This window comes from Schistocerca cancellata, unplaced genomic scaffold (genome assembly GCF_023864275.1).
Source record: "Schistocerca cancellata isolate TAMUIC-IGC-003103 unplaced genomic scaffold, iqSchCanc2.1 HiC_scaffold_357, whole genome shotgun sequence".
Classification (NCBI taxonomy): Eukaryota; Metazoa; Arthropoda; class Insecta; order Orthoptera; family Acrididae; genus Schistocerca; species Schistocerca cancellata.
In genome coordinates, this window is record NW_026046375.1 from 46,444 (window position 1) to 68,786 (window position 22,343).

At 49.6% G+C, this 22,343-nt stretch overlaps 38 non-coding genes across 38 annotated transcripts; all 38 read left to right on the forward strand.

Annotated features, from left to right (window-relative positions):
* Nucleotides 1-506: 506 nt before the first annotated feature.
* Nucleotides 507-588, forward strand: Trnas-uga (transfer RNA serine (anticodon UGA)). Its single transcript has one exon. It is a non-coding gene; the product is annotated as a tRNA-Ser (tRNA).
* Nucleotides 589-1,199: 611 nt separating this feature from the next.
* Nucleotides 1,200-1,272, forward strand: Trnaf-gaa (transfer RNA phenylalanine (anticodon GAA)). The gene has a single exon. It is a non-coding gene; the product is annotated as a tRNA-Phe (tRNA).
* Nucleotides 1,273-1,811: 539 nt separating this feature from the next.
* On the forward strand, nucleotides 1,812-1,884 carry Trnak-uuu (transfer RNA lysine (anticodon UUU)). The gene has a single exon. It is a non-coding gene; the product is annotated as a tRNA-Lys (tRNA).
* Nucleotides 1,885-2,022: 138 nt separating this feature from the next.
* Trnas-uga (transfer RNA serine (anticodon UGA)) lies at nucleotides 2,023-2,104 on the forward strand. Its single transcript has one exon. It is a non-coding gene; the product is annotated as a tRNA-Ser (tRNA).
* Nucleotides 2,105-2,714: 610 nt separating this feature from the next.
* Trnaf-gaa (transfer RNA phenylalanine (anticodon GAA)) lies at nucleotides 2,715-2,787 on the forward strand. Its single transcript has one exon. It is a non-coding gene; the product is annotated as a tRNA-Phe (tRNA).
* Nucleotides 2,788-3,326: 539 nt separating this feature from the next.
* Nucleotides 3,327-3,399, forward strand: Trnak-uuu (transfer RNA lysine (anticodon UUU)). The gene has a single exon. It is a non-coding gene; the product is annotated as a tRNA-Lys (tRNA).
* Nucleotides 3,400-3,537: 138 nt separating this feature from the next.
* Trnas-cga (transfer RNA serine (anticodon CGA)) lies at nucleotides 3,538-3,619 on the forward strand. Its single transcript has one exon. It is a non-coding gene; the product is annotated as a tRNA-Ser (tRNA).
* A 696-nt stretch (nucleotides 3,620-4,315) lies between these two features.
* Nucleotides 4,316-4,397, forward strand: Trnas-uga (transfer RNA serine (anticodon UGA)). The gene has a single exon. It is a non-coding gene; the product is annotated as a tRNA-Ser (tRNA).
* A 611-nt stretch (nucleotides 4,398-5,008) lies between these two features.
* On the forward strand, nucleotides 5,009-5,081 carry Trnaf-gaa (transfer RNA phenylalanine (anticodon GAA)). The gene has a single exon. It is a non-coding gene; the product is annotated as a tRNA-Phe (tRNA).
* A 539-nt stretch (nucleotides 5,082-5,620) lies between these two features.
* On the forward strand, nucleotides 5,621-5,693 carry Trnak-uuu (transfer RNA lysine (anticodon UUU)). Its single transcript has one exon. It is a non-coding gene; the product is annotated as a tRNA-Lys (tRNA).
* Nucleotides 5,694-5,831: 138 nt separating this feature from the next.
* Trnas-uga (transfer RNA serine (anticodon UGA)) lies at nucleotides 5,832-5,913 on the forward strand. The gene has a single exon. It is a non-coding gene; the product is annotated as a tRNA-Ser (tRNA).
* Nucleotides 5,914-6,523: 610 nt separating this feature from the next.
* Trnaf-gaa (transfer RNA phenylalanine (anticodon GAA)) lies at nucleotides 6,524-6,596 on the forward strand. Its single transcript has one exon. It is a non-coding gene; the product is annotated as a tRNA-Phe (tRNA).
* Nucleotides 6,597-7,135: 539 nt separating this feature from the next.
* Trnak-uuu (transfer RNA lysine (anticodon UUU)) lies at nucleotides 7,136-7,208 on the forward strand. The gene has a single exon. It is a non-coding gene; the product is annotated as a tRNA-Lys (tRNA).
* Nucleotides 7,209-7,346: 138 nt separating this feature from the next.
* On the forward strand, nucleotides 7,347-7,428 carry Trnas-cga (transfer RNA serine (anticodon CGA)). Its single transcript has one exon. It is a non-coding gene; the product is annotated as a tRNA-Ser (tRNA).
* A 696-nt stretch (nucleotides 7,429-8,124) lies between these two features.
* On the forward strand, nucleotides 8,125-8,206 carry Trnas-uga (transfer RNA serine (anticodon UGA)). Its single transcript has one exon. It is a non-coding gene; the product is annotated as a tRNA-Ser (tRNA).
* Nucleotides 8,207-8,817: 611 nt separating this feature from the next.
* On the forward strand, nucleotides 8,818-8,890 carry Trnaf-gaa (transfer RNA phenylalanine (anticodon GAA)). The gene has a single exon. It is a non-coding gene; the product is annotated as a tRNA-Phe (tRNA).
* A 539-nt stretch (nucleotides 8,891-9,429) lies between these two features.
* Trnak-uuu (transfer RNA lysine (anticodon UUU)) lies at nucleotides 9,430-9,502 on the forward strand. Its single transcript has one exon. It is a non-coding gene; the product is annotated as a tRNA-Lys (tRNA).
* A 138-nt stretch (nucleotides 9,503-9,640) lies between these two features.
* On the forward strand, nucleotides 9,641-9,722 carry Trnas-cga (transfer RNA serine (anticodon CGA)). Its single transcript has one exon. It is a non-coding gene; the product is annotated as a tRNA-Ser (tRNA).
* A 696-nt stretch (nucleotides 9,723-10,418) lies between these two features.
* Trnas-uga (transfer RNA serine (anticodon UGA)) lies at nucleotides 10,419-10,500 on the forward strand. The gene has a single exon. It is a non-coding gene; the product is annotated as a tRNA-Ser (tRNA).
* Nucleotides 10,501-11,111: 611 nt separating this feature from the next.
* On the forward strand, nucleotides 11,112-11,184 carry Trnaf-gaa (transfer RNA phenylalanine (anticodon GAA)). The gene has a single exon. It is a non-coding gene; the product is annotated as a tRNA-Phe (tRNA).
* A 539-nt stretch (nucleotides 11,185-11,723) lies between these two features.
* On the forward strand, nucleotides 11,724-11,796 carry Trnak-uuu (transfer RNA lysine (anticodon UUU)). The gene has a single exon. It is a non-coding gene; the product is annotated as a tRNA-Lys (tRNA).
* A 138-nt stretch (nucleotides 11,797-11,934) lies between these two features.
* Nucleotides 11,935-12,016, forward strand: Trnas-cga (transfer RNA serine (anticodon CGA)). Its single transcript has one exon. It is a non-coding gene; the product is annotated as a tRNA-Ser (tRNA).
* A 696-nt stretch (nucleotides 12,017-12,712) lies between these two features.
* Nucleotides 12,713-12,794, forward strand: Trnas-uga (transfer RNA serine (anticodon UGA)). The gene has a single exon. It is a non-coding gene; the product is annotated as a tRNA-Ser (tRNA).
* Nucleotides 12,795-13,405: 611 nt separating this feature from the next.
* Trnaf-gaa (transfer RNA phenylalanine (anticodon GAA)) lies at nucleotides 13,406-13,478 on the forward strand. The gene has a single exon. It is a non-coding gene; the product is annotated as a tRNA-Phe (tRNA).
* A 539-nt stretch (nucleotides 13,479-14,017) lies between these two features.
* On the forward strand, nucleotides 14,018-14,090 carry Trnak-uuu (transfer RNA lysine (anticodon UUU)). The gene has a single exon. It is a non-coding gene; the product is annotated as a tRNA-Lys (tRNA).
* A 138-nt stretch (nucleotides 14,091-14,228) lies between these two features.
* On the forward strand, nucleotides 14,229-14,310 carry Trnas-cga (transfer RNA serine (anticodon CGA)). The gene has a single exon. It is a non-coding gene; the product is annotated as a tRNA-Ser (tRNA).
* Nucleotides 14,311-15,006: 696 nt separating this feature from the next.
* Trnas-uga (transfer RNA serine (anticodon UGA)) lies at nucleotides 15,007-15,088 on the forward strand. The gene has a single exon. It is a non-coding gene; the product is annotated as a tRNA-Ser (tRNA).
* Nucleotides 15,089-15,699: 611 nt separating this feature from the next.
* Trnaf-gaa (transfer RNA phenylalanine (anticodon GAA)) lies at nucleotides 15,700-15,772 on the forward strand. The gene has a single exon. It is a non-coding gene; the product is annotated as a tRNA-Phe (tRNA).
* Nucleotides 15,773-16,311: 539 nt separating this feature from the next.
* On the forward strand, nucleotides 16,312-16,384 carry Trnak-uuu (transfer RNA lysine (anticodon UUU)). The gene has a single exon. It is a non-coding gene; the product is annotated as a tRNA-Lys (tRNA).
* A 138-nt stretch (nucleotides 16,385-16,522) lies between these two features.
* Trnas-cga (transfer RNA serine (anticodon CGA)) lies at nucleotides 16,523-16,604 on the forward strand. The gene has a single exon. It is a non-coding gene; the product is annotated as a tRNA-Ser (tRNA).
* A 696-nt stretch (nucleotides 16,605-17,300) lies between these two features.
* On the forward strand, nucleotides 17,301-17,382 carry Trnas-uga (transfer RNA serine (anticodon UGA)). The gene has a single exon. It is a non-coding gene; the product is annotated as a tRNA-Ser (tRNA).
* A 611-nt stretch (nucleotides 17,383-17,993) lies between these two features.
* Trnaf-gaa (transfer RNA phenylalanine (anticodon GAA)) lies at nucleotides 17,994-18,066 on the forward strand. Its single transcript has one exon. It is a non-coding gene; the product is annotated as a tRNA-Phe (tRNA).
* Nucleotides 18,067-18,814: 748 nt separating this feature from the next.
* Trnas-cga (transfer RNA serine (anticodon CGA)) lies at nucleotides 18,815-18,896 on the forward strand. The gene has a single exon. It is a non-coding gene; the product is annotated as a tRNA-Ser (tRNA).
* A 696-nt stretch (nucleotides 18,897-19,592) lies between these two features.
* Trnas-uga (transfer RNA serine (anticodon UGA)) lies at nucleotides 19,593-19,674 on the forward strand. The gene has a single exon. It is a non-coding gene; the product is annotated as a tRNA-Ser (tRNA).
* A 611-nt stretch (nucleotides 19,675-20,285) lies between these two features.
* Trnaf-gaa (transfer RNA phenylalanine (anticodon GAA)) lies at nucleotides 20,286-20,358 on the forward strand. The gene has a single exon. It is a non-coding gene; the product is annotated as a tRNA-Phe (tRNA).
* Nucleotides 20,359-20,898: 540 nt separating this feature from the next.
* Trnak-uuu (transfer RNA lysine (anticodon UUU)) lies at nucleotides 20,899-20,971 on the forward strand. Its single transcript has one exon. It is a non-coding gene; the product is annotated as a tRNA-Lys (tRNA).
* A 138-nt stretch (nucleotides 20,972-21,109) lies between these two features.
* Trnas-cga (transfer RNA serine (anticodon CGA)) lies at nucleotides 21,110-21,191 on the forward strand. The gene has a single exon. It is a non-coding gene; the product is annotated as a tRNA-Ser (tRNA).
* A 695-nt stretch (nucleotides 21,192-21,886) lies between these two features.
* Trnas-uga (transfer RNA serine (anticodon UGA)) lies at nucleotides 21,887-21,968 on the forward strand. Its single transcript has one exon. It is a non-coding gene; the product is annotated as a tRNA-Ser (tRNA).
* Nucleotides 21,969-22,343: the final 375 nt, after the last annotated feature.

The window sequence follows — 22,343 nt, forward strand, 5'->3', positions numbered from 1 at the left end:
GCCGTCGCTGATATCGTGAGTACACAGATGTGCTCGAAAGTGTTGGACAGAGCGAACATTTCATTTTCTTTTTAAGAATCGCAATTTCAATCATTCGAGTGCGGCAAAAGCAGTGGTGCAGCGTTTCTTTTCTTAAGATCTCGCAGCTGCTTGTAGGTATGTCCATCGTTTTAAGACGACAGAAAACTAGCGTCAGCGGTGCGTCAGTGGGAAGTCGGTGAAGTCGCCATTGGAGCCATAAGCCAGTAATTACGAAATGCGAATCACTCGCACACCACGCAGCTGTACGATAATGCTCGTGCGTGGGCCCGCATAGCTGAGTCGGTAGAGCGTTAGGTTTTCCACCAAACGGTCCTGGGTTCAAGTCCCTGTCTAGGCGAAAATTAATACACTTTCTTAACGGCTAATGGAAACCCTACAGGAAAGAGCGAGGCAACGCCGTCTTCTGCCATCAGATTGCGTCTAAGGATGGCGGTTTCACTTGTCGGGAGTCGCTTCCGCCACCGGCAGTCGTGGCCGAGTGGTTAAGGCGTCTGACTTGAAATCAGATTCCCTCTGGGAGCGTAGGTTCGAGTCCTGCCGACTGCGCAAATTTTCTCGCTCTCAAAGGGCGGACGTTCAGCTGCATCCTAGCAGTTGTGTCACTACTAAACACGTGGGTCACCAGCAATGTGCAGTGTTATTTGATCCAGGGCGCAGCGTTACAGTCGCGCCCAGAAGCCGCAGCTCATCTCCTCGTCTCACAGCCGTCCACCAGGTGTTAGTACAAGTGGTGCCTCACTGGGCAGTGCAGATGTGTCCAGTTTAGCTTGCAGACGATGACGTGTAGCAATTTATGAGCTAACGCAAGTTGAATGTTTTACCGTGTGTATCTGCTAGATACTGCCTCTCATATGGTGGAGAGGCTCACTCCTTCTTGTGTCTCGTTCTCTGCACACGAGTTGCCCCTGGCTTCGATATAGCACGGGTTTTCTAGCGTCAGCGTGGCGTCACGTCAAGTCAGCGAAGTCAATATTACACGAATCGAGTCGACATGTTTGCTTGTTACGATGACGGAAGCAGAAGAAATGTGTGTGGAACTTCACTGCATTGGCTGCTCGCCTTTCAGCGTCCCTGTGTCTTATCAGACGAAGGTGACTGTGAAATTGGCAACGAGGCAGAGGTTAACGAACACATGCGAATGGCGGCTTTCAACGTCGGCCGAAATAGCTCAGTTGGGAGAGCGTTAGACTGAAGATCTAAAGATCCCTGGTTCGATCCCGGGTTTCGGCAGGTATTCGTTTTGATGCGACGCCAATGGAATTACCCTGCGTTTGTGATAATGCAACTACCGCTGGCAACAAAAATGACTCTCTCCTGTAGCTGTTGTGGTTGTCTAGTGCATGCCATAAGAGGAACTCACTAGACAACTAACTCCCTTAGAAGCAAAAGAATTAAAAATATCCTACCGACTGCATTCCTTTTTCTGTGTCAGGTGGTGAAGAACGTCTTCAACGGAATCGTGAAATGAGCGAAAACGTGGAAAACATTGCATTCGAAATGCTTGTGAATTTTCCAATTGCCCAGTGATTGTCGACAAAACACGTAAATTCTCTGCTCCAACGTATGAGACGTAACAACTGGTGCAATTTGTTGTTGCATCGTGTGCCAGCAGTCTTCGATAGTGTGTTACGAGCTTAGCGCGATAGGCTTGTAGGCAGCATTTAGGCGACGTTTTATTAGTAACGGCCCCATGCAGCGATTGCACAACAGTTAAGGACATGAGTCAATGTATAGTTGTGCATCGTGTGAGGTTTTGCAGGCTCGTGTGAGCCCGGATAGCTCAGTCGGTAGAGCATTAGGCTTTTAACCTAAGGGTCCAGGGTTCAAGTCCCTGTCCGGGCGGAAATTTTAATACTTTGGTAGCGATTCGTCTGGTAGCGGTGGAAACGCTACGGAAAATAATGCAGCTACGCCGTTTTCTGACACCACAGTGCTTGAAACGGTAGCAGTTGTATGTGTCGGGAGAGCACCGCGCTAACGGCAGTCGTGGCCGAGTGGTTAAGGCGTCTGACTTGAAATCAGATTCCCTCTGGGAGCGTAGGTTCGAGTCCTGCCGACTGCGCAAATTTTCTCGCTCTCAAAGGGCGGACGTTCAGCTGCATCCTAGCAGTTGTGTCACTACTAAACACGTGGGTCACCAGCAATGTGCAGTGTTATTTGATCCAGGGCGCAGCGTTACAGTCGCGCCCAGAAGCCGCAGCTCATCTCCTCGTCTCACAGCCGTCCACCAGGTGTTAGTACAAGTGGTGCCTCACTGGGCAGTGCAGATGTGTCCAGTTTAGCTTGCAGACGATGACGTGTAGCAATTTATGAGCTAACGCAAGTTAAATTTTTACCGTGTGTATCTGCTACATACTGCCTCTCATATGGTGGAGAGGCTCACTCCTTCTTGTGTCTCGTTCTCTGCACACGAGTTGCCCCTGGCTTCGATATAGCACGGGTTTTCTAGCGTCAGCGTGGCGTCACGTCAAGTCAGCGAAGTCAATATTACACGAATCGAGTCGACATGTTTGCTTGTTACGATGACGGAAGCAGAAGAAATGTGTGTGGAACTTCACTGCATTGGCTGCTCGCCTTTCAGCGTCCCTGTGTCTTATCAGACGAAGGTGACTGTGAAATTGGCAACGAGGCAGAGGTTAACGAACACATGCGAATGGCGGCTTTCAACGTCGGCCGAAATAGCTCAGTTGGGAGAGCGTTAGACTGAAGATCTAAAGGTCCCTGGTTCGATCCCGGGTTTCGGCAGGTATTCGTTTTGATGCGACGCCAATGGAATTACCCTGCGTTTGTGATAATGCAACTACCGCTGGCAACAAAAATGACTCTCTCCTGTAGCTGTTGTGGTTGTCTAGTGCATGCCATAAGAGGAACTCACTAGACAACTAACTCCCTTAGAAGCAAAAGAATTAAAAATATCCTACCGACTGCATTCCTTTTTCTGTGTCAGGTGGTGAAGAACGTCTTCAACGGAATCGTGAAATGAGCGAAAACGTGGAAAACATTGCATTCGAAATGCTTGTGAATTTTCCAATTGCCCAGTGATTGTCGACAAAACACGTAAATTCTCTGCTCCAACGTATGAGACGTAACAACTGGTGCAATTTGTTGTTGCATCGTGTGCCAGCAGTCTTCGATAGTGTGTTACGAGCTTAGCGCGATAGGCTTGTAGGCAGCATTTAGGCGACGTTTTATTAGTAACGGCCCCATGCAGCGATTGCACAACAGTAAAGGACATGAGTCAATGTATAGTTGTGCATCGTGTGAGGTTTTGCAGGCTCGTGTGAGCCCGGATAGCTCAGTCGGTAGAGCATTAGGCTTTTAACCTAAGGGTCCAGGGTTCAAGTCCCTGTCCGGGCGGAAATTTTAATACTTTGGTAGCGATTCGTCTGGTAGCGGTGGAAACGCTACGGAAAATAATGCAGCTACGCCGTTTTCTGACACCACAGTGCTTGAAACGGTAGCAGTTGTATGTGTCGGGAGAGCACCGCGCTAACGGCAGTCGTGGCCGAGTGGTTAAGGCGTCTGACTCGAAATCAGATTCCCCCTGGGAGCGTAGGTTCGAATCCTACCGGCTGCGTGCGGTTTTACGTAAAGAGGAGCAAACATTTTCGCACACATGTGACATGCTTGGGCGAATGCGGGTGCAAACCAGTGACGCCATTCTCAACAAGACGAAAATTTCCGTTTTAAGAATACTGAGTTTTCGCGACGACCGCTGCTTACTGTGGCTATCGGTTCACCTCGCACTGACGCTGGGACTGCAGAAAGCCGTCGCTGATATCGTGAGTACACAGATGTGCTCGAAAGTGTTGGACAGAGCGAACATTTCATTTTCTTTTTAAGAATCGCAATTTCAATCATTCGAGTGCGGCAAAAGCAGTGGTGCAGCGTTTCTTTTCTTAAGATCTCGCAGCTGCTTGTAGGTATGTCCATCGTTTTAAGACGACAGAAAACTAGCGTCAGCGGTGCGTCAGTGGGAAGTCGGTGAAGTCGCCATTGGAGCCATAAGCCAGTAATTACGAAATGCGAATCACTCGCACACCACGCAGCTGTACGATAATGCTCGTGCGTGGGCCCGCATAGCTGAGTCGGTAGAGCGTTAGGTTTTCCACCAAACGGTCCTGGGTTCAAGTCCCTGTCTAGGCGAAAATTAATACACTTTCTTAACGGCTAATGGAAACCCTACAGGAAAGAGCGAGGCAACGCCGTCTTCTGCCATCAGATTGCGTCTAAGGATGGCGGTTTCACTTGTCGGGAGTCGCTTCCGCCACCGGCAGTCGTGGCCGAGTGGTTAAGGCGTTTGACTTGAAATCAGATTCCCTCTGGGAGCGTAGGTTCGAGTCCTGCCGACTGCGCAAATTTTCTCGCTCTCAAAGGGCGGACGTTCAGCTGCATCCTAGCAGTTGTGTCACTACTAAACACGTGGGTCACCAGCAATGTGCAGTGTTATTTGATCCAGGGCGCAGCGTTACAGTCGCGCCCAGAAGCCGCAGCTCATCTCCTCGTCTCACAGCCGTCCACCAGGTGTTAGTACAAGTGGTGCCTCACTGGGCAGTGCAGATGTGTCCAGTTTAGCTTGCAGACGATGACGTGTAGCAATTTATGAGCTAACGCAAGTTGAATGTTTTACCGTGTGTATCTGCTAGATACTGCCTCTCATATGGTGGAGAGGCTCACTCCTTCTTGTGTCTCGTTCTCTGCACACGAGTTGCCCCTGGCTTCGATATAGCACGGGTTTTCTAGCGTCAGCGTGGCGTCACGTCAAGTCAGCGAAGTCAATATTACACGAATCGAGTCGACATGTTTGCTTGTTACGATGACGGAAGCAGAAGAAATGTGTGTGGAACTTCACTGCATTGGCTGCTCGCCTTTCAGCGTCCCTGTGTCTTATCAGACGAAGGTGACTGTGAAATTGGCAACGAGGCAGAGGTTAACGAACACATGCGAATGGCGGCTTTCAACGTCGGCCGAAATAGCTCAGTTGGGAGAGCGTTAGACTGAAGATCTAAAGATCCCTGGTTCGATCCCGGGTTTCGGCAGGTATTCGTTTTGATGCGACGCCAATGGAATTACCCTGCGTTTGTGATAATGCAACTACCGCTGGCAACAAAAATGACTCTCTCCTGTAGCTGTTGTGGTTGTCTAGTGCATGCCATAAGAGGAACTCACTAGACAACTAACTCCCTTAGAAGCAAAAGAATTAAAAATATCCTACCGACTGCATTCCTTTTTCTGTGTCAGGTGGTGAAGAACGTCTTCAACGGAATCGTGAAATGAGCGAAAACGTGGAAAACATTGCATTCGAAATGCTTGTGAATTTTCCAATTGCCCAGTGATTGTCGACAAAACACGTAAATTCTCTGCTCCAACGTATGAGACGTAACAACTGGTGCAATTTGTTGTTGCATCGTGTGCCAGCAGTCTTCGATAGTGTGTTACGAGCTTAGCGCGATAGGCTTGTAGGCAGCATTTAGGCGACGTTTTATTAGTAACGGCCCCATGCAGCGATTGCACAACAGTTAAGGACATGAGTCAATGTATAGTTGTGCATCGTGTGAGGTTTTGCAGGCTCGTGTGAGCCCGGATAGCTCAGTCGGTAGAGCATTAGGCTTTTAACCTAAGGGTCCAGGGTTCAAGTCCCTGTCCGGGCGGAAATTTTAATACTTTGGTAGCGATTCGTCTGGTAGCGGTGGAAACGCTACGGAAAATAATGCAGCTACGCCGTTTTCTGACACCACAGTGCTTGAAACGGTAGCAGTTGTATGTGTCGGGAGAGCACCGCGCTAACGGCAGTCGTGGCCGAGTGGTTAAGGCGTCTGACTTGAAATCAGATTCCCTCTGGGAGCGTAGGTTCGAGTCCTGCCGACTGCGCAAATTTTCTCGCTCTCAAAGGGCGGACGTTCAGCTGCATCCTAGCAGTTGTGTCACTACTAAACACGTGGGTCACCAGCAATGTGCAGTGTTATTTGATCCAGGGCGCAGCGTTACAGTCGCGCCCAGAAGCCGCAGCTCATCTCCTCGTCTCACAGCCGTCCACCAGGTGTTAGTACAAGTGGTGCCTCACTGGGCAGTGCAGATGTGTCCAGTTTAGCTTGCAGACGATGACGTGTAGCAATTTATGAGCTAACGCAAGTTAAATTTTTACCGTGTGTATCTGCTACATACTGCCTCTCATATGGTGGAGAGGCTCACTCCTTCTTGTGTCTCGTTCTCTGCACACGAGTTGCCCCTGGCTTCGATATAGCACGGGTTTTCTAGCGTCAGCGTGGCGTCACGTCAAGTCAGCGAAGTCAATATTACACGAATCGAGTCGACATGTTTGCTTGTTACGATGACGGAAGCAGAAGAAATGTGTGTGGAACTTCACTGCATTGGCTGCTCGCCTTTCAGCGTCCCTGTGTCTTATCAGACGAAGGTGACTGTGAAATTGGCAACGAGGCAGAGGTTAACGAACACATGCGAATGGCGGCTTTCAACGTCGGCCGAAATAGCTCAGTTGGGAGAGCGTTAGACTGAAGATCTAAAGGTCCCTGGTTCGATCCCGGGTTTCGGCAGGTATTCGTTTTGATGCGACGCCAATGGAATTACCCTGCGTTTGTGATAATGCAACTACCGCTGGCAACAAAAATGACTCTCTCCTGTAGCTGTTGTGGTTGTCTAGTGCATGCCATAAGAGGAACTCACTAGACAACTAACTCCCTTAGAAGCAAAAGAATTAAAAATATCCTACCGACTGCATTCCTTTTTCTGTGTCAGGTGGTGAAGAACGTCTTCAACGGAATCGTGAAATGAGCGAAAACGTGGAAAACATTGCATTCGAAATGCTTGTGAATTTTCCAATTGCCCAGTGATTGTCGACAAAACACGTAAATTCTCTGCTCCAACGTATGAGACGTAACAACTGGTGCAATTTGTTGTTGCATCGTGTGCCAGCAGTCTTCGATAGTGTGTTACGAGCTTAGCGCGATAGGCTTGTAGGCAGCATTTAGGCGACGTTTTATTAGTAACGGCCCCATGCAGCGATTGCACAACAGTAAAGGACATGAGTCAATGTATAGTTGTGCATCGTGTGAGGTTTTGCAGGCTCGTGTGAGCCCGGATAGCTCAGTCGGTAGAGCATTAGGCTTTTAACCTAAGGGTCCAGGGTTCAAGTCCCTGTCCGGGCGGAAATTTTAATACTTTGGTAGCGATTCGTCTGGTAGCGGTGGAAACGCTACGGAAAATAATGCAGCTACGCCGTTTTCTGACACCACAGTGCTTGAAACGGTAGCAGTTGTATGTGTCGGGAGAGCACCGCGCTAACGGCAGTCGTGGCCGAGTGGTTAAGGCGTCTGACTCGAAATCAGATTCCCCCTGGGAGCGTAGGTTCGAATCCTACCGGCTGCGTGCGGTTTTACGTAAAGAGGAGCAAACATTTTCGCACACATGTGACATGCTTGGGCGAATGCGGGTGCAAACCAGTGACGCCATTCTCAACAAGACGAAAATTTCCGTTTTAAGAATACTGAGTTTTCGCGACGACCGCTGCTTACTGTGGCTATCGGTTCACCTCGCACTGACGCTGGGACTGCAGAAAGCCGTCGCTGATATCGTGAGTACACAGATGTGCTCGAAAGTGTTGGACAGAGCGAACATTTCATTTTCTTTTTAAGAATCGCAATTTCAATCATTCGAGTGCGGCAAAAGCAGTGGTGCAGCGTTTCTTTTCTTAAGATCTCGCAGCTGCTTGTAGGTATGTCCATCGTTTTAAGACGACAGAAAACTAGCGTCAGCGGTGCGTCAGTGGGAAGTCGGTGAAGTCGCCATTGGAGCCATAAGCCAGTAATTACGAAATGCGAATCACTCGCACACCACGCAGCTGTACGATAATGCTCGTGCGTGGGCCCGCATAGCTGAGTCGGTAGAGCGTTAGGTTTTCCACCAAACGGTCCTGGGTTCAAGTCCCTGTCTAGGCGAAAATTAATACACTTTCTTAACGGCTAATGGAAACCCTACAGGAAAGAGCGAGGCAACGCCGTCTTCTGCCATCAGATTGCGTCTAAGGATGGCGGTTTCACTTGTCGGGAGTCGCTTCCGCCACCGGCAGTCGTGGCCGAGTGGTTAAGGCGTCTGACTTGAAATCAGATTCCCTCTGGGAGCGTAGGTTCGAGTCCTGCCGACTGCGCAAATTTTCTCGCTCTCAAAGGGCGGACGTTCAGCTGCATCCTAGCAGTTGTGTCACTACTAAACACGTGGGTCACCAGCAATGTGCAGTGTTATTTGATCCAGGGCGCAGCGTTACAGTCGCGCCCAGAAGCCGCAGCTCATCTCCTCGTCTCACAGCCGTCCACCAGGTGTTAGTACAAGTGGTGCCTCACTGGGCAGTGCAGATGTGTCCAGTTTAGCTTGCAGACGATGACGTGTAGCAATTTATGAGCTAACGCAAGTTGAATGTTTTACCGTGTGTATCTGCTAGATACTGCCTCTCATATGGTGGAGAGGCTCACTCCTTCTTGTGTCTCGTTCTCTGCACACGAGTTGCCCCTGGCTTCGATATAGCACGGGTTTTCTAGCGTCAGCGTGGCGTCACGTCAAGTCAGCGAAGTCAATATTACACGAATCGAGTCGACATGTTTGCTTGTTACGATGACGGAAGCAGAAGAAATGTGTGTGGAACTTCACTGCATTGGCTGCTCGCCTTTCAGCGTCCCTGTGTCTTATCAGACGAAGGTGACTGTGAAATTGGCAACGAGGCAGAGGTTAACGAACACATGCGAATGGCGGCTTTCAACGTCGGCCGAAATAGCTCAGTTGGGAGAGCGTTAGACTGAAGATCTAAAGGTCCCTGGTTCGATCCCGGGTTTCGGCAGGTATTCGTTTTGATGCGACGCCAATGGAATTACCCTGCGTTTGTGATAATGCAACTACCGCTGGCAACAAAAATGACTCTCTCCTGTAGCTGTTGTGGTTGTCTAGTGCATGCCATAAGAGGAACTCACTAGACAACTAACTCCCTTAGAAGCAAAAGAATTAAAAGTATCCTACCGACTGCATTCCTTTTTCTGTGTCAGGTGGTGAAGAACGTCTTCAACGGAATCGTGAAATGAGCGAAAACGTGGAAAACATTGCATTCGAAATGCTTGTGAATTTTCCAATTGCCCAGTGATTGTCGACAAAACACGTAAATTCTCTGCTCCAACGTATGAGACGTAACAACTGGTGCAATTTGTTGTTGCATCGTGTGCCAGCAGTCTTCGATAGTGTGTTACGAGCTTAGCGCGATAGGCTTGTAGGCAGCATTTAGGCGACGTTTTATTAGTAACGGCCCCATGCAGCGATTGCACAACAGTAAAGGACATGAGTCAATGTATAGTTGTGCATCGTGTGAGGTTTTGCAGGCTCGTGTGAGCCCGGATAGCTCAGTCGGTAGAGCATTAGGCTTTTAACCTAAGGGTCCAGGGTTCAAGTCCCTGTCCGGGCGGAAATTTTAATACTTTGGTAGCGATTCGTCTGGTAGCGGTGGAAACGCTACGGAAAATAATGCAGCTACGCCGTTTTCTGACACCACAGTGCTTGAAACGGTAGCAGTTGTATGTGTCGGGAGAGCACCGCGCTAACGGCAGTCGTGGCCGAGTGGTTAAGGCGTCTGACTCGAAATCAGATTCCCCCTGGGAGCGTAGGTTCGAATCCTACCGGCTGCGTGCGGTTTTACGTAAAGAGGAGCAAACATTTTCGCACACATGTGACATGCTTGGGCGAATGCGGGTGCAAACCAGCGACGCCATTCTCAACAAGACGAAAATTTCCGTTTTAAGAATACTGAGTTTTCGCGACGACCGCTGCTTACTGTGGCTATCGGTTCACCTCGCACTGACGCTGGGACTGCAGAAAGCCGTCGCTGATATCGTGAGTACACAGATGTGCTCGAAAGTGTTGGACAGAGCGAACATTTCATTTTCTTTTTAAGAATCGCAATTTCAATCATTCGAGTGCGGCAAAAGCAGTGGTGCAGCGTTTCTTTTCTTAAGATCTCGCAGCTGCTTGTAGGTATGTCCATCGTTTTAAGACGACAGAAAACTAGCGTCAGCGGTGCGTCAGTGGGAAGTCGGTGAAGTCGCCATTGGAGCCATAAGCCAGTAATTACGAAATGCGAATCACTCGCACACCACGCAGCTGTACGATAATGCTCGTGCGTGGGCCCGCATAGCTGAGTCGGTAGAGCGTTAGGTTTTCCACCAAACGGTCCTGGGTTCAAGTCCCTGTCTAGGCGAAAATTAATACACTTTCTTAACGGCTAATGGAAACCCTACAGGAAAGAGCGAGGCAACGCCGTCTTCTGCCATCAGATTGCGTCTAAGGATGGCGGTTTCACTTGTCGGGAGTCGCTTCCGCCACCGGCAGTCGTGGCCGAGTGGTTAAGGCGTCTGACTTGAAATCAGATTCCCTCTGGGAGCGTAGGTTCGAGTCCTGCCGACTGCGCAAATTTTCTCGCTCTCAAAGGGCGGACGTTCAGCTGCATCCTAGCAGTTGTGTCACTACTAAACACGTGGGTCACCAGCAATGTGCAGTGTTATTTGATCCAGGGCGCAGCGTTACAGTCGCGCCCAGAAGCCGCAGCTCATCTCCTCGTCTCACAGCCGTCCACCAGGTGTTAGTACAAGTGGTGCCTCACTGGGCAGTGCAGATGTGTCCAGTTTAGCTTGCAGACGATGACGTGTAGCAATTTATGAGCTAACGCAAGTTGAATGTTTTACCGTGTGTATCTGCTAGATACTGCCTCTCATATGGTGGAGAGGCTCACTCCTTCTTGTGTCTCGTTCTCTGCACACGAGTTGCCCCTGGCTTCGATATAGCACGGGTTTTCTAGCGTCAGCGTGGCGTCACGTCAAGTCAGCGAAGTCAATATTACACGAATCGAGTCGACATGTTTGCTTGTTACGATGACGGAAGCAGAAGAAATGTGTGTGGAACTTCACTGCATTGGCTGCTCGCCTTTCAGCGTCCCTGTGTCTTATCAGACGAAGGTGACTGTGAAATTGGCAACGAGGCAGAGGTTAACGAACACATGCGAATGGCGGCTTTCAACGTCGGCCGAAATAGCTCAGTTGGGAGAGCGTTAGACTGAAGATCTAAAGGTCCCTGGTTCGATCCCGGGTTTCGGCAGGTATTCGTTTTGATGCGACGCCAATGGAATTACCCTGCGTTTGTGATAATGCAACTACCGCTGGCAACAAAAATGACTCTCTCCTGTAGCTGTTGTGGTTGTCTAGTGCATGCCATAAGAGGAACTCACTAGACAACTAACTCCCTTAGAAGCAAAAGAATTAAAAATATCCTACCGACTGCATTCCTTTTTCTGTGTCAGGTGGTGAAGAACGTCTTCAACGGAATCGTGAAATGAGCGAAAACGTGGAAAACATTGCATTCGAAATGCTTGTGAATTTTCCAATTGCCCAGTGATTGTCGACAAAACACGTAAATTCTCTGCTCCAACGTATGAGACGTAACAACTGGTGCAATTTGTTGTTGCATCGTGTGCCAGCAGTCTTCGATAGTGTGTTACGAGCTTAGCGCGATAGGCTTGTAGGCAGCATTTAGGCGACGTTTTATTAGTAACGGCCCCATGCAGCGATTGCACAACAGTAAAGGACATGAGTCAATGTATAGTTGTGCATCGTGTGAGGTTTTGCAGGCTCGTGTGAGCCCGGATAGCTCAGTCGGTAGAGCATTAGGCTTTTAACCTAAGGGTCCAGGGTTCAAGTCCCTGTCCGGGCGGAAATTTTAATACTTTGGTAGCGATTCGTCTGGTAGCGGTGGAAACGCTACGGAAAATAATGCAGCTACGCCGTTTTCTGACACCACAGTGCTTGAAACGGTAGCAGTTGTATGTGTCGGGAGAGCACCGCGCTAACGGCAGTCGTGGCCGAGTGGTTAAGGCGTCTGACTCGAAATCAGATTCCCCCTGGGAGCGTAGGTTCGAATCCTACCGGCTGCGTGCGGTTTTACGTAAAGAGGAGCAAACATTTTCGCACACATGTGACATGCTTGGGCGAATGCGGGTGCAAACCAGCGACGCCATTCTCAACAAGACGAAAATTTCCGTTTTAAGAATACTGAGTTTTCGCGACGACCGCTGCTTACTGTGGCTATCGGTTCACCTCGCACTGACGCTGGGACTGCAGAAAGCCGTCGCTGATATCGTGAGTACACAGATGTGCTCGAAAGTGTTGGACAGAGCGAACATTTCATTTTCTTTTTAAGAATCGCAATTTCAATCATTCGAGTGCGGCAAAAGCAGTGGTGCAGCGTTTCTTTTCTTAAGATCTCGCAGCTGCTTGTAGGTATGTCCATCGTTTTAAGACGACAGAAAACTAGCGTCAGCGGTGCGTCAGTGGGAAGTCGGTGAAGTCGCCATTGGAGCCATAAGCCAGTAATTACGAAATGCGAATCACTCGCACACCACGCAGCTGTACGATAATGCTCGTGCGTGGGCCCGCATAGCTGAGTCGGTAGAGCGTTAGGTTTTCCACCAAACGGTCCTGGGTTCAAGTCCCTGTCTAGGCGAAAATTAATACACTTTCTTAACGGCTAATGGAAACCCTACAGGAAAGAGCGAGGCAACGCCGTCTTCTGCCATCAGATTGCGTCTAAGGATGGCGGTTTCACTTGTCGGGAGTCGCTTCCGCCACCGGCAGTCGTGGCCGAGTGGTTAAGGCGTCTGACTTGAAATCAGATTCCCTCTGGGAGCGTAGGTTCGAGTCCTGCCGACTGCGCAAATTTTCTCGCTCTCAAAGGGCGGACGTTCAGCTGCATCCTAGCAGTTGTGTCACTACTAAACACGTGGGTCACCAGCAATGTGCAGTGTTATTTGATCCAGGGCGCAGCGTTACAGTCGCGCCCAGAAGCCGCAGCTCATCTCCTCGTCTCACAGCCGTCCACCAGGTGTTAGTACAAGTGGTGCCTCACTGGGCAGTGCAGATGTGTCCAGTTTAGCTTGCAGACGATGACGTGTAGCAATTTATGAGCTAACGCAAGTTGAATGTTTTACCGTGTGTATCTGCTAGATACTGCCTCTCATATGGTGGAGAGGCTCACTCCTTCTTGTGTCTCGTTCTCTGCACACGAGTTGCCCCTGGCTTCGATATAGCACGGGTTTTCTAGCGTCAGCGTGGCGTCACGTCAAGTCAGCGAAGTCAATATTACACGAATCGAGTCGACATGTTTGCTTGTTACGATGACGGAAGCAGAAGAAATGTGTGTGGAACTTCACTGCATTGGCTGCTCGCCTTTCAGCGTCCCTGTGTCTTATCAGACGAAGGTGACTGTGAAATTGGCAACGAGGCAGAGGTTAACGAACACATGCGAATGGCGGCTTTCAACGTCGGCCGAAATAGCTCAGTTGGGAGAGCGTTAGACTGAAGATCTAAAGGTCCCTGGTTCGATCCCGGGTTTCGGCAGGTATTCGTTTTGATGCGACGCCAATGGAATTACCCTGCGTTTGTGATAATGCAACTACCGCTGGCAACAAAAATGACTCTCTCCTGTAGCTGTTGTGGTTGTCTAGTGCATGCCATAAGAGGAACTCACTAGACAACTAACTCCCTTAGAAGCAAAAGAATTAAAAATATCCTACCGACTGCATTCCTTTTTCTGTGTCAGGTGGTGAAGAACGTCTTCAACGGAATCGTGAAATGAGCGAAAACGTGGAAAACATTGCATTCGAAATGCTTGTGAATTTTCCAATTGCCCAGTGATTGTCGACAAAACACGTAAATTCTCTGCTCCAACGTATGAGACGTAACAACTGGTGCAATTTGTTGTTGCATCGTGTGCCAGCAGTCTTCGATAGTGTGTTACGAGCTTAGCGCGATAGGCTTGTAGGCAGCATTTAGGCGACGTTTTATTAGTAACGGCCCCATGCAGCGATTGCACAACAGTAAAGGACATGAGTCAATGTATAGTTGTGCATCGTGTGAGGTTTTGCAGGCTCGTGTGAGCCCGGATAGCTCAGTCGGTAGAGCATTAGGCTTTTAACCTAAGGGTCCAGGGTTCAAGTCCCTGTCCGGGCGGAAATTTTAATACTTTGGTAGCGATTCGTCTGGTAGCGGTGGAAACGCTACGGAAAATAATGCAGCTACGCCGTTTTCTGACACCACAGTGCTTGAAACGGTAGCAGTTGTATGTGTCGGGAGAGCACCGCGCTAACGGCAGTCGTGGCCGAGTGGTTAAGGCGTCTGACTCGAAATCAGATTCCCCCTGGGAGCGTAGGTTCGAATCCTACCGGCTGCGTGCGGTTTTACGTAAAGAGGAGCAAACATTTTCGCACACATGTGACATGCTTGGGCGAATGCGGGTGCAAACCAGCGACGCCATTCTCAACAAGACGAAAATTTCCGTTTTAAGAATACTGAGTTTTCGCGACGACCGCTGCTTACTGTGGCTATCGGTTCACCTCGCACTGACGCTGGGACTGCAGAAAGCCGTCGCTGATATCGTGAGTACACAGATGTGCTCGAAAGTGTTGGACAGAGCGAACATTTCATTTTCTTTTTAAGAATCGCAATTTCAATCATTCGAGTGCGGCAAAAGCAGTGGTGCAGCGTTTCTTTTCTTAAGATCTCGCAGCTGCTTGTAGGTATGTCCATCGTTTTAAGACGACAGAAAACTAGCGTCAGCGGTGCGTCAGTGGGAAGTCGGTGAAGTCGCCATTGGAGCCATAAGCCAGTAATTACGAAATGCGAATCACTCGCACACCACGCAGCTGTACGATAATGCTCGTGCGTGGGCCCGCATAGCTGAGTCGGTAGAGCGTTAGGTTTTCCACCAAACGGTCCTGGGTTCAAGTCCCTGTCTAGGCGAAAATTAATACACTTTCTTAACGGCTAATGGAAACCCTACAGGAAAGAGCGAGGCAACGCCGTCTTCTGCCATCAGATTGCGTCTAAGGATGGCGGTTTCACTTGTCGGGAGTCGCTTCCGCCACCGGCAGTCGTGGCCGAGTGGTTAAGGCGTCTGACTTGAAATCAGATTCCCTCTGGGAGCGTAGGTTCGAGTCCTGCCGACTGCGCAAATTTTCTCGCTCTCAAAGGGCGGACGTTCAGCTGCATCCTAGCAGTTGTGTCACTACTAAACACGTGGGTCACCAGCAATGTGCAGTGTTATTTGATCCAGGGCGCAGCGTTACAGTCGCGCCCAGAAGCCGCAGCTCATCTCCTCGTCTCACAGCCGTCCACCAGGTGTTAGTACAAGTGGTGCCTCACTGGGCAGTGCAGATGTGTCCAGTTTAGCTTGCAGACGATGACGTGTAGCAATTTATGAGCTAACGCAAGTTGAATGTTTTACCGTGTGTATCTGCTAGATACTGCCTCTCATATGGTGGAGAGGCTCACTCCTTCTTGTGTCTCGTTCTCTGCACACGAGTTGCCCCTGGCTTCGATATAGCACGGGTTTTCTAGCGTCAGCGTGGCGTCACGTCAAGTCAGCGAAGTCAATATTACACGAATCGAGTCGACATGTTTGCTTGTTACGATGACGGAAGCAGAAGAAATGTGTGTGGAACTTCACTGCATTGGCTGCTCGCCTTTCAGCGTCCCTGTGTCTTATCAGACGAAGGTGACTGTGAAATTGGCAACGAGGCAGAGGTTAACGAACACATGCGAATGGCGGCTTTCAACGTCGGCCGAAATAGCTCAGTTGGGAGAGCGTTAGACTGAAGATCTAAAGGTCCCTGGTTCGATCCCGGGTTTCGGCAGGTATTCGTTTTGATGCGACGCCAATGGAATTACCCTGCGTTTGTGATAATGCAACTACCGCTGGCAACAAAAATGACTCTCTCCTGTAGCTGTTGTGGTTGTCTAGTGCATGCCATAAGAGGAACTCACTAGACAACTAACTCCCTTAGAAGCAAAAGAATTAAAAATATCCTACCGACTGCATTCCTTTTTCTGTGTCAGGTGGTGAAGAACGTCTTCAACGGAATCGTGAAATGAGCGAAAACGTGGAAAACATTGCATTCGAAATGCTTGTGAATTTTCCAATTGCCCAGTGATTGTCGACAAAACACGTAAATTCTCTGCTCCAACGTATGAGACGTAACAACTGGTGCAATTTGTTGTTGCATCGTGTGCCAGCAGTCTTCGATAGTGTGTTACGAGCTTAGCGCGATAGGCTTGTAGGCAGCATTTAGGCGACGTTTTATTAGTAACGGCCCCATGCAGCGATTGCACAACAGTAAAGGACATGAGTCAATGTATAGTTGTGCATCGTGTGAGGTTTTGCAGGCTCGTGTGAGCCCGGATAGCTGAGTCGGTAGAGCATTAGGCTTTTAACCTAAGGGTCCAGGGTTCAAGTCCCTGTCCGGGCGGAAATTTTAATACTTTGGTAGCGATTCGTCTGGTAGCGGTGGAAACGCTACGGAAAATAATGCAGCTACGCCGTTTTCTGACACCACAGTGCTTGAAACGGTAGCAGTTGTATGTGTCGGGAGAGCACCGCGCTAACGGCAGTCGTGGCCGAGTGGTTAAGGCGTCTGACTCGAAATCAGATTCCCCCTGGGAGCGTAGGTTCGAATCCTACCGGCTGCGTGCGGTTTTACGTAAAGAGGAGCAAACATTTTCGCACACATGTGACATGCTTGGGCGAATGCGGGTGCAAACCAGCGACGCCATTCTCAACAAGACGAAAATTTCCGTTTTAAGAATACTGAGTTTTCGCGACGACCGCTGCTTACTGTGGCTATCGGTTCACCTCGCACTGACGCTGGGACTGCAGAAAGCCGTCGCTGATATCGTGAGTACACAGATGTGCTCGAAAGTGTTGGACAGAGCGAACATTTCATTTTCTTTTTAAGAATCGCAATTTCAATCATTCGAGTGCGGCAAAAGCAGTGGTGCAGCGTTTCTTTTCTTAAGATCTCGCAGCTGCTTGTAGGTATGTCCATCGTTTTAAGACGACAGAAAACTAGCGTCAGCGGTGCGTCAGTGGGAAGTCGGTGAAGTCGCCATTGGAGCCATAAGCCAGTAATTACGAAATGCGAATCACTCGCACACCACGCAGCTGTACGATAATGCTCGTGCGTGGGCCCGCATAGCTGAGTCGGTAGAGCGTTAGGTTTTCCACCAAACGGTCCTGGGTTCAAGTCCCTGTCTAGGCGAAAATTAATACACTTTCTTAACGGCTAATGGAAACCCTACAGGAAAGAGCGAGGCAACGCCGTCTTCTGCCATCAGATTGCGTCTAAGGATGGCGGTTTCACTTGTCGGGAGTCGCTTCCGCCACCGGCAGTCGTGGCCGAGTGGTTAAGGCGTCTGACTTGAAATCAGATTCCCTCTGGGAGCGTAGGTTCGAGTCCTGCCGACTGCGCAAATTTTCTCGCTCTCAAAGGGCGGACGTTCAGCTGCATCCTAGCAGTTGTGTCACTACTAAACACGTGGGTCACCAGCAATGTGCAGTGTTATTTGATCCAGGGCGCAGCGTTACAGTCGCGCCCAGAAGCCGCAGCTCATCTCCTCGTCTCACAGCCGTCCACCAGGTGTTAGTACAAGTGGTGCCTCACTGGGCAGTGCAGATGTGTCCAGTTTAGCTTGCAGACGATGACGTGTAGCAATTTATGAGCTAACGCAAGTTGAATGTTTTACCGTGTGTATCTGCTAGATACTGCCTCTCATATGGTGGAGAGGCTCACTCCTTCTTGTGTCTCGTTCTCTGCACACGAGTTGCCCCTGGCTTCGATATAGCACGGGTTTTCTAGCGTCAGCGTGGCGTCACGTCAAGTCAGCGAAGTCAATATTACACGAATCGAGTCGACATGTTTGCTTGTTACGATGACGGAAGCAGAAGAAATGTGTGTGGAACTTCACTGCATTGGCTGCTCGCCTTTCAGCGTCCCTGTGTCTTATCAGACGAAGGTGACTGTGAAATTGGCAACGAGGCAGAGGTTAACGAACACATGCGAATGGCGGCTTTCAACGTCGGCCGAAATAGCTCAGTTGGGAGAGCGTTAGACTGAAGATCTAAAGGTCCCTGGTTCGATCCCGGGTTTCGGCAGGTATTCGTTTTGATGCGACGCCAATGGAATTACCCTGCGTTTGTGATAATGCAACTACCGCTGGCAACAAAAATGACTCTCTCCTGTAGCTGTTGTGGTTGTCTAGTGCATGCCATAAGAGGAACTCACTAGACAACTAACTCCCTTAGAAGCAAAAGAATAAAAATATCCTACCGACTGCATTCCTTTTTCTGTGTCAGGTGGTGAAGAACGTCTTCAACGGAATCGTGAAATGAGCGAAAACGTGGAAAACATTGCATTCGAAATGCTTGTGAATTTTCCAATTGCCCAGTGATTGTCGACAAAACACGTAAATTCTCTGCTCCAACGTATGAGACGTAACAACTGGTGCAATTTGTTGTTGCATCGTGTGCCAGCAGTCTTCGATAGTGTGTTACGAGCTTAGCGCGATAGGCTTGTAGGCAGCATTTAGGCGACGTTTTATTAGTAACGGCCCCATGCAGCGATTGCACAACAGTAAAGGACATGAGTCAATGTATAGTTGTGCATCGTGTGAGGTTTTGCAGGCTCGTGTGAGCCCGGATAGCTGAGTCGGTAGAGCATTAGGCTTTTAACCTAAGGGTCCAGGGTTCAAGTCCCTGTCCGGCGGAAATTTTAATACTTTGGTAGCGATTCGTCTGGTAGCGGTGGAAACGCTACGGAAAATAATGCAGCTACGCCGTTTTCTGACACCACAGTGCTTGAAACGGTAGCAGTTGTATGTGTCGGGAGAGCACCGCGCTAACGGCAGTCGTGGCCGAGTGGTTAAGGCGTCTGACTCGAAATCAGATTCCCCCTGGGAGCGTAGGTTCGAATCCTACCGGCTGCGTGCGGTTTTACGTAAAGAGGAGCAAACATTTTCGCACACATGTGACATGCTTGGGCGAATGCGGGTGCAAACCAGCGACGCCATTCTCAACAAGACGAAAATTTCCGTTTTAAGAATACTGAGTTTTCGCGACGACCGCTGCTTACTGTGGCTATCGGTTCACCTCGCACTGACGCTGGGACTGCAGAAAGCCGTCGCTGATATCGTGAGTACACAGATGTGCTCGAAAGTGTTGGACAGAGCGAACATTTCATTTTCTTTTTAAGAATCGCAATTTCAATCATTCGAGTGCGGCAAAAGCAGTGGTGCAGCGTTTCTTTTCTTAAGATCTCGCAGCTGCTTGTAGGTATGTCCATCGTTTTAAGACGACAGAAAACTAGCGTCAGCGGTGCGTCAGTGGGAAGTCGGTGAAGTCGCCATTGGAGCCATAAGCCAGTAATTACGAAATGCGAATCACTCGCACACCACGCAGCTGTACGATAATGCTCGTGCGTGGGCCCGCATAGCTGAGTCGGTAGAGCGTTAGGTTTTCCACCAAACGGTCCTGGGTTCAAGTCCCTGTCTAGGCGAAAATTAATACACTTTCTTAACGGCTAATGGAAACCCTACAGGAAAGAGCGAGGCAACGCCGTCTTCTGCCATCAGATTGCGTCTAAGGATGGCGGTTTCACTTGTCGGGAGTCGCTTCCGCCACCGGCAGTCGTGGCCGAGTGGTTAAGGCGTCTGACTTGAAATCAGATTCCCTCTGGGAGCGTAGGTTCGAGTCCTGCCGACTGCGCAAATTTTCTCGCTCTCAAAGGGCGGACGTTCAGCTGCATCCTAGCAGTTGTGTCACTACTAAACACGTGGGTCACCAGCAATGTGCAGTGTTATTTGATCCAGGGCGCAGCGTTACAGTCGCGCCCAGAAGCCGCAGCTCATCTCCTCGTCTCACAGCCGTCCACCAGGTGTTAGTACAAGTGGTGCCTCACTGGGCAGTGCAGATGTGTCCAGTTTAGCTTGCAGACGATGACGTGTAGCAATTTATGAGCTAACGCAAGTTGAATGTTTTACCGTGTGTATCTGCTAGATACTGCCTCTCATATGGTGGAGAGGCTCACTCCTTCTTGTGTCTCGTTCTCTGCACACGAGTTGCCCCTGGCTTCGATATAGCACGGGTTTTCTAGCGTCAGCGTGGCGTCACGTCAAGTCAGCGAAGTCAATATTACACGAATCGAGTCGACATGTTTGCTTGTTACGATGACGGAAGCAGAAGAAATGTGTGTGGAACTTCACTGCATTGGCTGCTCGCCTTTCAGCGTCCCTGTGTCTTATCAGACGAAGGTGACTGTGAAATTGGCAACGAGGCAGAGGTTAACGAACACATGCGAATGGCGGCTTTCAACGTCGGCCGAAATAGCTCAGTTGGGAGAGCGTTAGACTGAAGATCTAAAGGTCCCTGGTTCGATCCCGGGTTTCGGCAGGTATTCGTTTTGATGCGACGCCAATGGAATTACCCTGCGTTTGTGATAATGCAACTACCGCTGGCAACAAAAATGACTCTCTCCTGTAGCTGTTGTGGTTGTCTAGTGCATGCCATAAGAGGAACTCACTAGACAACTAACTCCCTTAGAAGCAAAAGAATTAAAAATATCCTACCGACTGCATTCCTTTTTCTGTGTCAGGTGGTGAAGAACGTCTTCAACGGAATCGTGAAATGAGCGAAAACGTGGAAAACATTGCATTCGAAATGCTTGTGAATTTTCCAATTGCCCAGTGATTGTCGACAAAACACGTAAATTCTCTGCTCCAACGTATGAGACGTAACAACTGGTGCAATTTGTTGTTGCATCGTGTGCCAGCAGTCTTCGATAGTGTGTTACGAGCTTAGCGCGATAGGCTTGTAGGCAGCATTTAGGCGACGGTTTTATTAGTAACGGCCCCATGCAGCGATTGCACAACAGTAAAGGACATGAGTCAATGTATAGTTGTGCATCGTGTGAGGTTTTGCAGGCTCGTGTGAGCCCGGATAGCTGAGTCGGTAGAGCATTAGGCTTTTAACCTAAGGGTCCAGGGTTCAAGTCCCTGTCCGGGCGGAAATTTTAATACTTTGGTAGCGATTCGTCTGGTAGCGGTGGAAACGCTACGGAAAATAATGCAGCTACGCCGTTTTCTGACACCACAGTGCTTGAAACGGTAGCAGTTGTATGTGTCGGGAGAGCACCGCGCTAACGGCAGTCGTGGCCGAGTGGTTAAGGCGTCTGACTCGAAATCAGATTCCCCCTGGGAGCGTAGGTTCGAATCCTACCGGCTGCGTGCGGTTTTACGTAAAGAGGAGCAAACATTTTCGCACACATGTGACATGCTTGGGCGAATGCGGGTGCAAACCAGTGACGCCATTCTCAACAAGACGAAAATTTCCGTTTTAAGAATACTGAGTTTTCGCGACGACCGCTGCTTACTGTGGCTATCGGTTCACCTCGCACTGACGCTGGGACTGCAGAAAGCCGTCGCTGATATCGTGAGTACACAGATGTGCTCGAAAGTGTTGGACAGAGCGAACATTTCATTTTCTTTTTAAGAATCGCAATTTCAATCATTCGAGTGCGGCAAAAGCAGTGGTGCAGCGTTTCTTTTCTTAAGATCTCGCAGCTGCTTGTAGGTATGTCCATCGTTTTAAGACGACAGAAAACTAGCGTCAGCGGTGCGTCAGTGGGAAGTCGGTGAAGTCGCCATTGGAGCCATAAGCCAGTAATTACGAAATGCGAATCACTCGCACACCACGCAGCTGTACGATAATGCTCGTGCGTGGGCCCGCATAGCTGAGTCGGTAGAGCGTTAGGTTTTCCACCAAACGGTCCTGGGTTCAAGTCCCTGTCTAGGCGAAAATTAATACACTTTCTTAACGGCTAATGGAAACCTACAGGAAAGAGCGAGGCAACGCCGTCTTCTGCCATCAGATTGCGTCTAAGGATGGCGGTTTCACTTGTCGGGAGTCGCTTCCGCCACCGGCAGTCGTGGCCGAGTGGTTAAGGCGTCTGACTTGAAATCAGATTCCCTCTGGGAGCGTAGGTTCGAGTCCTGCCGACTGCGCAAATTTTCTCGCTCTCAAAGGGCGGACGTTCAGCTGCATCCTAGCAGTTGTGTCACTACTAAACACGTGGGTCACCAGCAATGTGCAGTGTTATTTGATCCAGGGCGCAGCGTTACAGTCGCGCCCAGAAGCCGCAGCTCATCTCCTCGTCTCACAGCCGTCCACCAGGTGTTAGTACAAGTGGTGCCTCACTGGGCAGTGCAGATGTGTCCAGTTTAGCTTGCAGACGATGACGTGTAGCAATTTATGAGCTAACGCAAGTTGAATGTTTTACCGTGTGTATCTGCTAGATACTGCCTCTCATATGGTGGAGAGGCTCACTCCTTCTTGTGTCTCGTTCTCTGCACACGAGTTGCCCCTGGCTTCGATATAGC